This window comes from Pseudophryne corroboree, chromosome 1 (assembly GCF_028390025.1).
Source record: "Pseudophryne corroboree isolate aPseCor3 chromosome 1, aPseCor3.hap2, whole genome shotgun sequence".
Lineage (NCBI taxonomy): Eukaryota > Metazoa > Chordata > Amphibia > Anura > Myobatrachidae > Pseudophryne > Pseudophryne corroboree.
The window spans coordinates 662,530,365-662,545,726 of record NC_086444.1 but is presented as its reverse complement, the minus strand read 5'-3'; the positions used below and the strand labels follow the sequence as shown (position 1 = coordinate 662,545,726).

The 15,362-nt window shown below is 43.8% G+C and overlaps 1 protein-coding gene across 1 annotated transcript in view; it reads right to left on the bottom strand.

Annotated features, from left to right (window-relative positions):
- Positions 1-13,646: 13,646 nt before the first annotated feature.
- The window catches only part of GNG10 (G protein subunit gamma 10), a 123,436-nt gene continuing 121,720 nt past the window's right edge, over positions 13,647-15,362 (bottom strand). The window contains exon 4 of the mRNA XM_063914685.1: positions 13,647-14,153. The gene's annotated coding sequence lies outside the window, so the exon portion shown is untranslated. The remainder of the gene's footprint in view (positions 14,154-15,362) is intronic.

Genomic DNA, 15,362 nt, shown 5'->3' with positions numbered 1-15,362 from the left:
GCTATCTCACTAGGTCATACCCTCTTCACACCTACTCCTCTCTCCTCCCTTACCCAACCATGGAAATGAATTAACCCCTAACATATATTTTTCTCCTTTTGAAATGTTTTCAGGAAGTGGCAGTTATTATTGACTGCCAAAGGGTGGACTGTCAAAGTCAGAAAAATATCTCTATGCACACTACCATATTTGCACCTCACACAGGTCCGTGCTGCGCATGCGTACGCTCTCCCGTACGTGCGCATACTCACAGTCGCGGGCACCCGCAGGCGCATGGTATGCGTATTTACGGTAGAGTTTATGCGATCATAGCGTGCGACTCAATCATTCATTACATATTTTCACTAATAAGGTATTTTATAGATCATGGTCCCTTTGATAGATTCTGAAAGTTTGGTTAATATAGAATGTTCATGAACAGAGAAATCCCTCTTTGTTTGATACGAAGGGTCAGACAGGAGTAATACAGTGGTGTTTAGTATCCATCGGAAGAATATTTAATTAGAAATATTCCGGTGTTGGTTTGAAGCAGATCAATCGCTCGTGCGAATAGTTATGGACATAAGAAGTTTATGAACATTTACTTTATTTGCACTTTATTACCCATGCGGCGGGAAACCCAGTTTCCCTCCCACCTGAGCAGTTGGAAATAGTCACAGCCCACCTGTATGAATCAACCTATGACCTTTTGTTATAATGCGAAGCCGAATTCCTGTGTCCAATGAACAATGAGATTGTAGGGACCATTGAATTGTATTGTGTGTGGGGCATAAATAGGCAGGCCGACCGTATCCAGTTCACTCTCTTCAACGGTTCTCATTGCTGATAATCGGGAGCTGGATATCGAGGCGCATGCGATCGTTTCCCCTTGTGCGTAAGTTTTCTCCGTAATCATATTGTCTTACTGTGAGCCATCTCTCTCTCTCTCTCTCTACTCTTTCTCTCGTATTTTCCTTTAATTGTATTGTATTGTATTTCCCGTGTAGTTATCTGGTTAGTTGGTCTATGTTATATTGTAGTGTATCATTTGTACTGTGATTCCTTTTTCAAGTATAATAGTTATAATACATATAATAGGTTTTGGACCCTAAGCCCAGGTATCTGTGTATTCTTTATAGGGTTAAGTATTCTCTGAGCGTCGGTGACGCTCAAGCAGCTTTGTAGTTAATCAGGTTACACCAGGTTGCACTTACACTCTGTCTCTACACTAAGGTATACTGTGTATCTCATTGTTAAAGGTATAGATATAAAGGTTTTTAACGTTGTAAGCGTCTGCACCGCTGGTGATCTCCTCGTGGTCCCGAGCGTACGCTACGCTATAGCGAATCATTACGTTAGTCGGCAGCCAATAGCGTGCCTGCCTGTGATCACTGGGCCGTAAGCGAACGTGACGCTTGAGCGTCTCGACTACGGTTGAGCGATCGCTACACAACTTGCGTACCCTTACGGTACTTCTTACGTAGGTAGCGTACAGTGTTCTTAGACCTCTTAAAGTGTTTTATATACGATAAATATTTAGCTTTATCATACCGGACATTGCATAGCATCAGGTGGCATTGAAAGACAGTATTCATTTAAACAACTTCGAAATAACATCTTTCTGATTAACATCTTGCTACTAATTTGCATGTGGATTTATTAATTACTAACTTACTGGACAGCGCACAGGATCAGGTGATACTGAAAGATAGTATCCATTCAAATAGAGGCCTCATTGAGAAGGGGATTAAATTAACCAGTGCACTTAAATAACACCTATGTTAAGTGAATGTGGATCTTTAAGTAATTTTTCTGATTGCATAGGTTGTTTGGTATAATATATCTATATTTCATTGGAAGTTGGAGATATATATTTATATTTTTTAATATAGATTTTTGTATTTAGTTTTTATATGTGTGGTACTGGCCGTTATCAAATTGTGATAAAACTGTATGTATGTTGATTATTTATATAAGTAAAAATCTTTGTACAAAGTGAGAAGCACTGCCTTATTATTTATTTGTTTTTTCTCTGTTTGGGGCTAATTGGGATCAGTTCCCAAGGTCAGCTGCTCTTACTTTGAGGATTGACAGCGCCAGGTGTATATGCTTTGTAGAACTTGGTGAGAATAGAAGGGAGGGGCATAGTAAGATGAAGGGGGGAGGAGGACAACAGGACAAAAAAAATGAAAACAATTTTCTTAATCCTAGTGATCAACACATAAACAAGGAAAGTCAATCAAATCAAAGAACAAATAGACACGGATTAATAGTCAATAATGTAAAATGTATGCTTTGAAATGCAAGAAGCCTATCTGGAAAAATGGGGGGATTGGAACTAATAGCAATGAGCGAGCAATACGACATCATAGCTATCACTGAAACATGGTGGGATGGTTCCCACGATTGGGCAATAAATTTGGAGGGCTACACTCTATTCAGGAAAGACAGGGAATATAAAAAGGGAGGCGGAATTTGTCTTTATGTCAAGCCTAGTCTTACACCATACCTAAGGGAAATTGATTGCGAGGGTGAAAGTGATAAGATTGAGTCAATATGGGTGGAAATAATACTTTGGGGTAAATATCCTAAGAAACTGTTAATAGGAACATGCTATAAACCGCCAGATATAACTGTGGCTGATGAAGTGCAACTATACCAGCAAATTGAAAAGGCAGCAAAAATGGGGGAAGTGTTGATTATAGGGGACTTTAATTATCCTAACATTAATTGGTCATTGGAGGCAGGTGTAACAGCTAGTGGTAGGGCGTTTTAAACGTACTAAGGATAACTATTTGTCCCAAGTGATTGAGAAACAAAGTAGAAACAACACCATACTAGATCTGGTGATAACAAATAATGTAGAGAAAATAACTAACACATTGGTAATATGTCACCAAAAACAGCATTATAAGGGTTTGTCCAAAACTTTTAATTTTAGTAAAGCGAATTTTACCTCGCTCAGACAATCGACAAAGGGCGTAGATTGGGACCAAATCTTTAATGGTAAGAGTATTGCAAATATGTGGATCACCTTTAAAACGTTGCTGTGGGGGGCGTGGTCTAGCCTGTGAGCTGTGAGGTGGTGACTCTGGAGAGCTCCTGCCAGTTTTGGCTTTTTGACTGACTGAAAAGTGCCCCAGGGGACCCTAACCCCCCCATATCCTCTACTGCTGACTACCCTTCCCATCTGGAATCAGAGGGTCTGGGCTGCGGAATCGGGGGACCCTTTTAAGGGTTCCTGCGGGTTGTGGCCCTCCCCTCCACCTGAAGCCGGGGACTACAGTGTGCTCTCCTCCTGACCGGAAGTGCGGCTAGGCGGGCCGCTCGGCGGAGGGGCTCGGGGATAGAAGCTGCTACCCTGAAGAGGAGTGATGGAGCGTTACCTGTGCTTACTCCCCCTGGGTCCCGGCGGCTGTGGTCTGGATCGTGTGCGGTGAGCGGCATCTGCACCTGCGGCTGTCTCCCCCTGTGACTCAGCGGCTTACAGTTTGTCCTGCCGGGGTCCCCCACTTGCTTACCTTATTGTGCCCGGGTCTCCGGTGCACACACGAGGGGTCCGTGTATCTGCGGGAGCCTGTCCACGGCTGTGGGCAGCTCCATAGGCGGTGCGGGCGGGGCCGGCTGCTCCCTCCACTGCTGGGCGGCTGTAGCTGTGCTTGTCCTCTCCCTGCGCTGGCTTTGTTATTCTCCACAGACGGGCAGACATCCATAGCACATCACATACATAAGCCCCCTTGTATCTTTATCTGCTCAGGGCTGCTGGAATCTCTGATATATTCTACACACAGTAGCCTGGATCTGTGTATCCCACTTAATTCCCTGGCATATCTGACACCTATGTACTAGGTCTACCTACACTACCTGCAACCTCCTGCCTGTTCCTTATACTTGTTAGCCCTTTCAGCTGTGGAGTTGGGATTCTCTAATTCCAGGGTCATCTGCCTCCTGAATTTGGATCCCCTCTGCTAGGGGGTGACTGGGGATGGATGGTCGCTCTCATGAATCTGTGCTGCCACTGCTGTGCTGAGATGTGACCTCCTCTGCATTATTTCCTTCTAGTGCCTCCCTGCAATCATTCTAGCCGACACATCTCTCCACGCAACACGGTCGTTCTTATGTTAGATTGAGCCCCGCTGTACCCCTTTTCTACTGTATTTAAAGTCTCTCTGGAAAAGTGCGACGTCATGCCTCCGAAGAAGCATAAAGCCTCCAAACCGGTCTCTCAAGTCGCCTTTTTTAAGTCTTCACCCTATCACAACAAGCCTCAAGAAGCTGGAGTTCCTGCGACTGGCTCGACACCCTCGACCATGCTGCCCTCTTCCCTGGCGTCTGCATTCCCTCCTTACGACTCCCCCTCTTCACCGCGTCTAGAGGATAGTGAGGCCTTAACGGTGGGCAGTATGAAACTCCTGTTACATCAATTTAAAGATGAAGTTACATCTGAGTTCAGAGCCATGTTGAAATCCTGCCAGAGCTCTATTGAAGATTTGGGTGAGAGGAGCGGTCAACTGGAAACAAAAATGGGCGAAGTGGTGGGCTCACATAATTCCCTTATAGACTCTCATGATACCCTCGAGGGAGAAGTGGTTGCCCTGCGGGATAAGGTTGCGGATTTGGAAGATCGCTCGCGCAGGAACAACCTTAAACTCAGGGGGGTTCCTGAATCGGTCTCCAATAGCAGTCTTCATGACTATACTATAGAGATTTTCAAGAAACTACTGCCCTCTGCCACTTCCTCGGATCTGCTTATAGACTGCATACATCGGCTCCCGAAGTCCCGGAGTGCTCCAGAGGGATCGTCCAGAGATGTTGTAATGAGGGTTCACTTCTACCATATTAAAGAGTCTCTGCTCAAAGCGGCTAGACCTTCTTCTGACTCAGCAGAGGCTTTAGGCCAGCTTCAACTATTTGGAGACTTGTCGCAGTACACCCTTATTAAAGACGCTATTTCCAACCTGTTACCATAGCTCTTCGGAAGGCTAGCATTGTCTATAGATGGGGTTTACCCACGCGTTTGCTAATTTCCAGAGATGGTTCCACTATTGCGGTTTCCTCGGTGGAGGATGGTATGAGACTTCTTCGTAAATGGAATCTAGGGGGTGATCGCGGGTCCGGCTCTCCTGACCGCCGACTCCAGCAGGACTGGTCGACGGTTGAGAAGTAGAGTCATCCTTGCTACGCCTATTTACTAAGAGCGGCCACTGGTCGGCTGAGGTTACTTTTCCAAGATGTATTACTGTAGAGACTGCTGTAGTTAATGCACGCGTTGACTTCTAAAATTGCATTTGCTTTGTCGTTTCAATTCTCCAGGTTTGACAGATATGCGCAGTTGGGAGCTTTGTTTTAGGAGTCAAGATACGCGCTCTGCCTTATTATGTTTTGCTGCTGACTTTAGATTAACCTGCTTATTCTAGATCTTCGTGATTTTCTTAAGATAGCATGTTTCTACAATTTCACATTTATATGTTCTGTAGGTCGTGTGGATTTTTCTTTTTTTGTATGTCGAGATTCACAACCCTCGGCTGGTTGATTGCGGGGAGGTTGGCCACCAACCTCTCTATTCAGTTGTGTGAGGCGCTGGATGTTTTGGCGCCTTACTATGGCTCTGTATCTCTACGGGGTCTGTTTCCTTACTTTCTTTCTATTCTTTCTCTTGTCCACCCCTGTGTGTTCCCCTTTTGTGTCTGGTCTCCCCCAGGGCTTTGTTTTCACTATATCACAATGTTCAGGGTACGGTATTCTTCCTGATTGTATTTGTTTGGCTCAAACGGTCGTTCTGCTTCCTGATTAATTAGATATGGTCAAAATAGTTTCACTAAATGTTAAAGGATTGAACTCCCCTCAAAAGCGTAAACTGGCTCTGTCCTCTTTTTATAAAATGAAGGCAAATGTGGTTGCAATTCAAGAAACTCATTTTAGGAAATTAGACCCCCCCTAGATTTCAGGACAGCCGTTTCCCTACTTGTTATATGGCTAATGGACCCACAAAAAAGGCTGGTGTGGCGATAATATTTTCCCTGAACTGCTCCTTTACCCTAGAATCTCAAATTGTAGACCCTGAGGGTCGGTACCTCATATTGACAGGATTACTTGAGAACGTTATGGTCACTTTAGTTTCCTGTAATGCACCGAACTCTGGTCAGCTTGCATTCTGCAAGAAATGATGTTCCTTAATACAAAAGCACACTAAGGGGGCCGTTCTGATTTTGGGGGATTTCAACCTAGTTGTTGATCCTGTTATGGATAGATCTCGCACTACTAGAGGTTCCCTCCCCGTGAATCAGACCCCCAGAGGTGGGGACGCTGGCCTTCGCCATTTACCAGGTGAATGCGATCTTTATGATGCATGGAGGACCAAACATCCCTCTGTGAGAGACTACTCTTTCTACTCGCATGTTCACTCCTCGTATTCTAGAATTGACCTTGTTTTGACTAATAAGGAGACTAACAGCCATTCGGGAAATAACTATCTTGCCAATGACTTGGTCAGATCATTCCCCATTATGGGTAGTGTTGGATCTAGAGGCCTGTAAAGTTTCTCCAGGGCCCTGGAGGCTGGGAAATTTCTTACTTAACCACCCCGAAGCTTCTCTCGCCATACAACACTATACAGTTATACCTAGACACTAATAGACCTGAGGATACCTCGATCTTTAATAACTGGTGTTCCTTTAAGGCTGTAGTTCGGGGAGTGGCCATTCAAACAGCTTCTAGGCTTAAACGCTCTCACCTACTTGAGCGCCCGATGGCTGAAAGAGAGGTTGCCAGACTTGAATTGCTGCATAAAGCTGACCCTCGAAATAGATGTTCTCAAGCTATTATTGGCTGCTAGGGAAAAGGTTAACATATTTTCTCTTCAGGATGTGTAACGTAATATTGCACGACTGAATCAGAGGTTTTATATACTTGGGAATAAGGCGGATCGCCTTTTGGCTCGGAAGCTCCGCGGTAGGCGAGCTAGGGCCAGAATACACTATGTTTGCTCCTCCACGGGATCTAGAGTGTCGGACCCTTATGATATTGCAAACACTTTTGCAGAGTATTATTCTCGACTATACGGTTTAAAATCGGACCCGACTACCCCCCAACCCAGTGCAGCTGATATTCAGTCCTTCCTAAAGGGACTCTCCCTCCCGATGTTGGACTCCGCGGCCTGCCTGTCCCTCAGTTCCCCATGGACAATAAAAGAACTAGAAGTAGCTATTGATGGTCTCCCAAGAGACAAAGCCCCTGGCCCTGATGGCTTCCCTTCTAATTTTTACAAATCATTTAAAGCTGACTTAGCCCCTGTGCTGTTGTCTGTTTTTAATGAGGCGTCAGCTGTGGGGAGGTTTCTGAGGGAAATGCTTGAGGCACAAATACTTGCTATTCCTAAACCTGGCAAAGCCCCTACAGCTGTCCAAAATTACCGTCCCATAGCTCTGTTGAATACAGATGTTAAGCTTTTTGCAGAGCTTATCGCCAACTGACTCTCCCCGCTGCTTCCATCTCTCATAGCTGCTGACCAGGTTGGCTTTTTTCCAGGCAGGCAGGCCCCGGACAACACTCGTAGAGTGTACAACATAATGGAATATTGCAATGCGCATAAGACGCCCCTTCTCATTTTGTCATTGGACGCCGAAAAGGCGTTTGACAGACTCCACTGGGGATATTTGAGAGCGGTTCTGGATAAATTTGGATTTGTTGGGAGGTTATTGGACTCTATATTCGCTCTGTACTCTGCTCCCTCTGCAAGGGTGTTTGTCAATGGATGTTTGTTTGTCGGGTAGATTTGATATCTCGAATGGCACTAGACAGGGCTGTCCCTTGTTGCCCCTTATATTCGCCTTAGCTATTGAGCCTCTAGCCGAAACCACTAGGTCCGAGCTGATAATTACGGGTCCAGAGATAGGAGGTCTGACGCACAAAATCAGTTTATTTGCGGACGACATATTGCTTTGTTTGACCCATCCTGCCACCTCCCTTCCTGCCCTCTATAGTATTCTGGATCGTTACTCCAGAATTTCCTATTATAAGTTAAACACTTCCAAAACTGAAGCCTTACCGCTTCACACTCCACCACGCACTGTTGCTTTGCTCAAAGACAGATACCGTTATGCTTGGCAAGGGAGATCTATCAAGTATTTGGGTATCCATCTCTCTTTAGATGGGGATTTATACGACTGTAATTATACACCCTTATTAAATGCATTTGAAAAATTAATTAAAGAATGGTTCCTTCATGAACTTTCTTGGCTAGGATGTATCTCTGCAACTAAGATGATCTTACTCCCTAAACTCTTACCTGTTTCGGGCTATCCCTCACAGCTTCCCCAAACCTCTTATCATACGGGCTAACAAATTTATTTCTCACTATATCTGGAAGGGGTCTAGGCCTCGCATTGCTAGGCAGGTTTTGATGTTACCCAAGACTGTTGGAGGGGTGGCTTACCCTAACTTAGAAGGGTACCACACCACCTGTGCTCTCAATCAGGCTCGGGATTGGTTCAATATGCACAACCACAAACCGTGGGTCCTCATCGAACGGTCTTTCCTCAGTCCAATAGACTTGAGAGATCTCTTTCTGCTGCCCATTCATAGTGTCCCAAAATGGAAAGGCCCAGGGGAAGCGATTAGAAACACTTTGAAGCTTTGGCACACGGTTGTTGCTTCTGACCCGACTATTTCGCTGCCGTCGGCCGACTTATCAATTAGAACTATTGCTTGTGTCATACCTAACCTTGCGCTGGACGCTTGGATAGATGTTGGGATTGTGCATTTGAGGAATCTCTGTTCGGAAGGAGGTTTAGTGACCTTCTCTAGCTTACAAACCCATTCAGGTATAACAAAGCAGGACTTTTTTAAATACCTGCAAATACGTCACTGGCTCCATTCCTGTTCTGGTAGATTAGTAGGACCCGCTCCGCTCCCTGCTTCTTTACACTCTAGACTGTCTTCTCCTGCTCATGGAGGTGGGATTTCTAAATGGTATCAATATATTGTGCTTCTGACTAAACAGGGTAAGACTCCCTCGCAGCTGAAATGGGAAAAAGATCTTTCTATTGTTCTTCGAGAGGAAGAGTGGGACTCCATATCCTCAAGGTGCTTTAAGATTTCTAGATGCCTCCAACATTCTGAAATGTATTATAAATTATGCCACAGAGCGTACTTTACTCCGCAGCGGCTTCATAGCATCTGGCCCTCGGTTTCCCGGCTTTGCTGGAGAAATTGCGGTCTTGTGGGTAATATTTTGCATATCTTCTGGGAATGCCCGACTCTGCGGCCGCTGTGGACTGAAGTGTTCTCTCTTTTGCGGGAGGTGCTGGGGATGGAGGTACCAATGAATCCTTTGTTTGCTTTATTTCATTACTCAACGTTTTATTTACCGCTATGTGACAGATATGTGGCTGGTCATGTCCTAATATCCACCAAGGCTGCAATTGGACAGCTGTGGAAATCACAGGCGATACCCACCATCCACTCTATTATTAACAATACCCACAAGCATTTCTTATTTGAAACAGCAGGAGGGATATATTCAAGGTCCCCTGCTCTGGTGCGGGAGGGATGGTCGAAGTGGGAGGTATTCCGGGAGCGGCGTGGACTTCCCATGGCCATTACTGTCTCTGCAGATATGTCACAAATAATTTCCCCACAATCTGATACTACCTGATTATGTTGGACTTTCTTACTTACCTTTATATATCACTGTTTGATTATGCCGTTTTAGGAACACTTCTAGAGTTGAACCTGGCCCGTGTCTTTAGGTTTCCCTATTTGTGTCACTGTATTGTCTCTCTCCTTGTCTTCTTTTGTCACTGCACTATTTGTTGTTTTCTTTGTTCTTTATTTGTTTGTTGCCAAATTTGGTAGTACACGATTAGCAAACTGAACAATCTGTTGTACGGTTATGGTGTTATGTTAATTTTTGCTGGTTGTTCAACTCTATCACCCCTCTTTGATACCTATGCAATGTGTACTATTGCTTTTGGTTTTCTGTTTGTTTAAAATCCAATAAAAAACATTATACAAAAAAAAAAAAACACCTTGCTGTGCAAATTTATGCCTAAATACATTCCAATGGGCAGCAAAAGCAAAAGTAGCAGGTTCAAACCCATGTGGCTAAATAAGAAGGTAAAGGAATTGATGGACAAAAAAAGGGGAGCATTTAAGGCATTTAAATCAGACGGGAGTATGGAGACCTTCCGTTACTACAAAGAGTGTATAACACTATGCAAAAAGGAAATTACAGCAGCTAAAATAGAAAATGAAAAACTGATTGCAAAGGAAGTTAAAAAAAAAAAAATGTGGGGTTAGATTTAAGTCTATCAATGGTAAAAGGATAAAAAAAAAAAAAAAAGACAGCATAGGACCCTTAAAAAATTAATTGGGTGAATTGTTAAATAGAGACTATGAATAAGCAGAGTTATTGAATAAATTCTTCTCGTCGGTATTTACTAGAGAGGAAAAAATGGAAGGAATAGAACAAGATAAAAGTAAGGTTAAGGACCGAAATTATTTCTCGCGTTTAAGCGAGGATGTAGTCAAAGAATGACTGAATAAAATGAAGATCAATAAATCACCGGGGCCGGATGGACTGCACCCAAGGGTCCTCAAGGAGCTAAGCTCAGAGATAGCAAGGCCACTACATTTAGGGGTATATTCAATTAGGGTCGAAAGCTGCCGTCTGTCAAAAGACGGCAGTTTTCGACTTTAAGGTCGAATCGTGATTCGACCTATTCAGTCCCTGCTATTTTTATTCGACAAGTCGGGGAATTTGACTTGTCGAATAGTACGTGAATCGGCGGTATAGCTGCCGATTCACGTACTTTTGAGGGAAACGGGGCCAAATTCGACAGGATTTGGCCCCGTTTCCGCCCATCTCAGTCTGACATATAAAAAAAAAAGTGGGGAGAGCCGCGGGCAGACAGGGGAGATACAGCACAGCACTGCAGGAGGACGTGTCACAACCGCGCAGCTCACGGCAGCGTCCACTAGGCTCCAGCAAGTGAGGACACGCTTGCTGGAGCCGGGTGGACACTGCCGTGAGGTCTGGCGGCAGTGAAGCAGCCTTCTGCAGCGCTGCTCTCCTCCGTCTGCCCACGGCTCTCCCAGCTGGCCTCCCCCCTCTCCTCCGCTCACAGGTCTCATCTCAATTCGACTTTTTTTTAAAGTCGGATTGAGATGGGATCCATTCCGACAAATGCATGTTGGAATGGTTCCGACCCTAATTGAATATACCCCTATATCTTTAAAGCTTCCATCACGACAGGCGTGGTTCCAAGGGACTGGCAAATTGCAGATGTGGTGCCACTTTTTAAAAAGTGAACTAAATCTAATCCTGGGAATTACAGACCAGTAAGTCAAACATCTATAGTGGGGAAAATAATGGAAGGTGTATTAAGCGATAGCATTCACGTGTATTTGGGATGCGTTAACATAATTAGTGAGAACCAGCATGGATCTCAAACTAACTTAATTAACTTCTATGAAGAAGTGCAAATTTAGACAAGAGAAGTGCTGTTGATGTGGTCTTTTTAGATTTTGCAAAAGCCTTCGACACAGTACCTCACATGAGGTGGTGTCTTAAATTAAGAGCTGGGGCTTGGAGACAGTGTTTGTACTTGGGTCGAAAATTGGTTGGAAAATAGAGAACAGCGAGTGGTAGTCAATGGAACATTTTCGGGTTGGACTAAAGTATTAAGTGGTGTACCTCAAGGGTCTGTACTAGGACCTCTGCTGTTTAATATATTTATAAATTATATAGGAAATGGTATTGAGAGTAAAGTATCAATTTTTGCAGATGATACTAAACTGTGTAAGATAGTTAGATCAGATCAGGATGTTGACTCTTCAGAATGATTTAACAAAACTGGAGGGTTGGGCAACAATGTGGAATATGAGGTTCAATATGGAGAAATGTAAAGTTATACATTTCGGGATCAAAAACAAACAGGCAATCTATACATTGAATGCTACTACTGGGGGCATTAAGTGTATAAGGGGCGCTACAACTGTTGGCATTATGTGTATGAGGCGCTACTACTAGGGACATTGTGTATAAGTGGTGCTACTGGGGGGGCATTTTGTGTATAAGCGGCGCTACTACGGGTGGCATTATGTGTATAAGAGGCACTACTACTGGGGACATTATGTGTGTATGTGGTGCTACTACTGGGGCATTTTGTGTAGAATGGGCTCTACTACTGGGGGCATTATGTGTGTACGTGGTGCTACTACTGGGGCATTTTGTGTATACGCTGCGCTACTACGGGGGGCATTATGTGTATAAGAGGCACTACTACTGGGGACATTATGTGTATAAGCAATGCTACTACTGTGGGCATTATGATTATGAGGCGCTACTACTGGGGGCATTATGTGTATAATGGGCGCTACTACTGGGGGCATTATGTGTGTACGTGGTGCTACTACTGGAGCATTTTGTGTATAAGCAGCACTACTGCTGGGGGCATTATATGTATAAGCGGCACTACTACATGCGGTGTACTGTGTATAAGATTGTGCTACTGTGATGTAATTTGAAATGGAACTACTATTGTGTGGCCACACCCCTTCCTTTTGAAACCACATCCCTTTTTTCAATGCATTCTGTTCCTTTGTAAAGTATGAAAGGGTGCAAATTTATAGTTTGTAGGGAGGCGCCAAATACCCTAGCACCGGCCCTGGTGAAACAAGCACACGTGAACTTAAGGCCCATACACACTTGCAGATAAAATGAGCGACGTCGCTCTTTTTATCGTCAAGTGTGTATGCCGCCAGCGACGACCGATGCGCGGCCCCGCGGTTCGGCAACGATCGTCGCTGTCGGCAGGGCATGCATTCAGGATCTGGACTGTCGTCCAGGACCTGCATGCACGGCTGGTGGAGGCGTGCGTCACTGAGTGATATGAGCGGTCATATCGCTCAGTGTGTACAGTCGGCCGCCGAACGGCCGGCCCGGGAGGAGAAACATTAGACGACGTTGCTCATAGAGCGACATCGTCTAATGTGTACGGACCTTAAAACCATGGATTAAACGAAGTACAGGTTGAGTATCCCATATCCAAATATTCCGAAATACGGAATCTTTTGAGAGTGAGATAGTGAAACCTTTGTTTTCTGATGGCTCAATGTACACAAACTTTGTTTAATACACAAAGTTATTAAAAATTTGTATTAAATGACTTTCAGGCTGTGTGTATAAGGTGTATATGAAACATAACTGAATTGTGTGAATACACACACACACACACTTTGTTTAACGCACAAAGTTATTAAAAATATTGGCTAAAATTACCTCCAGGCTGTGTGTATAAGGTGTATATGTAACATAAATGCATTCTGTGCTTAGACTTAGGTCCCATCACCATGATATCTCATTATGGTATGCAATTATTCCAAAATACGGAAAAATCCGATATCCAAAATACTTCTGGTCCCAAGCATTTTGGATAAGGGATACTCAACCTGTAATACATTTTAACCTGCCTGGTTGTGATATCATGCGACTGAGCCATTTTCACTTGAATAAAATGATTTTGCTATGTTCTGGACTAAATGGGCATTTCAAAGCAGGTTACACATTGCATAGCACACTGAATTGATAAGTATATATTTTATAATAGAAACATTTAACTATTGGAATGTAAAGTAATGTACAATTTAGAATAAGAAACTGAGAATTCCAAATAAAATTCCTATATTTATTTCAAAGTCATACAAATTATACACTTCAGAGGACAGAGGTATATATTAGGCATTATGGATTTGTATATACCTATATATTTAATCTTGTTGACATTTCATAAAACATTTATACCTGTCCAGAAAAATATTATTTTCACTTTAAATAGAAAAAAGTTAGAAACGCTTAGTTCTAGCAAACAAGGGCTTATACCCCAGGTAATACAAGTTCATATGAAATGGAAGTGTAAAACATGTGTAAAATACTGTGAGGTTGAAGTATTGGTCAGATTGCCGAAGAGAGTGACATTCACACAGAAAAACAAAGCAAACTTTTCCTTACATAGAAAAGAATGTTATAAAAAAGGGATAAACAACTTGTAATGAATAGTGAACTGTGGAAATAATAAATATTTCAAAAAGGTTGAGGAGGATTTGGCCACACTTGAAATGGCACAGGAAAGGCAGGATGCATATATTCCAAATCTTCAAGCTTTAAGTGACACCTAAATCAAAAACAAAAAGCACATTTTAAGATGATGAAAAAAAACATAAACAAAAAAAAAACAAATAGCAGTCTGGCAATAGAATGATGCATCCAGTTTGCATTATAAATAAGAATGAGCAATTAAGGAATAAGAAGATCCAGGGGACAAGCGAGCCCTGGTGCTCGGTATCCAACAATATAGGAATAACAGTAGCGCATGCAGAGGGGTTTCTGAGTACCCAGAAACCTCCCACCCCCTCTCCCCGACAGACGAGAGAAATGGAATGATCTTAGAAAGCCCTACTCCCTCGGGATAAAATGCTGCGATTCGCAGGTCAGTTGAAGGGTGCGGAGCTAATAGGACTGGATTCCATTAGAATCGTGACCTTAAAGCCTCACCCCCTCCCGATAGACCCACGAATCGCTGCATTCTGCAGTAAGGGTTGGGGCTTAATATTGTGTCCGTATTCTTACTTCAGTATCTACAGTACAATACACTGTTGCTAGGTGAGACTCCAGAGTGTGCATATTAGATAGATCTGTATACCATTATCATTATTAGAACGTGTGTGTGTGTGTGTGTGTGTGTGTGTGTGTGTGTGTGTGTGTGTGTGTGTGTGTGTGTGTGTCGGGCTCCGCACGAGACATGGGCACTATAATGAACTTTAGATGGGTGTGCACTGGCTCCTCCCTCTATGTCCCTTTTCCAGACCTCAGTTAGAGAAACTGTGCCCAGAGGAGACTGACAGTACGAGGAAAGGATTTTGTTAATCTAAGGGCAAGATTCATACCAGCCCACACCATCCACACCGTATAACATGGAATATACGCAACCAGTTAACAGTATGAACAAAACAGCACCAGCCAGAGACTGATCACAACTGTAACATAACCCTTATGTAAGCAACAAGTATATACAAGCCTTGCAGAAATTGTCCGCACTGGGACGGGCGTCCAGCATCCTCTACGGACTAGGAGAAAAAGATTTACCGGTAGGTTTAAAATCTTATTTTCTCTTACGTCCTAGAGGATGCTGGGGACTCCGTAAGGACCATGGGGATTATACCAAAGCTCCAGACCGGGCGGGAGAGTGCGGATGACTCTGCAGCACCGATTGAGCAAACATGAGGTCCTCCTCAGCCAAGGTATCAAACTTGTAGAATTTAGCAAAAGTGTTTGAACCAGACCAAGTCGCCGCTCGGCAAAGCTGTAATGCCGAGACGCCTCG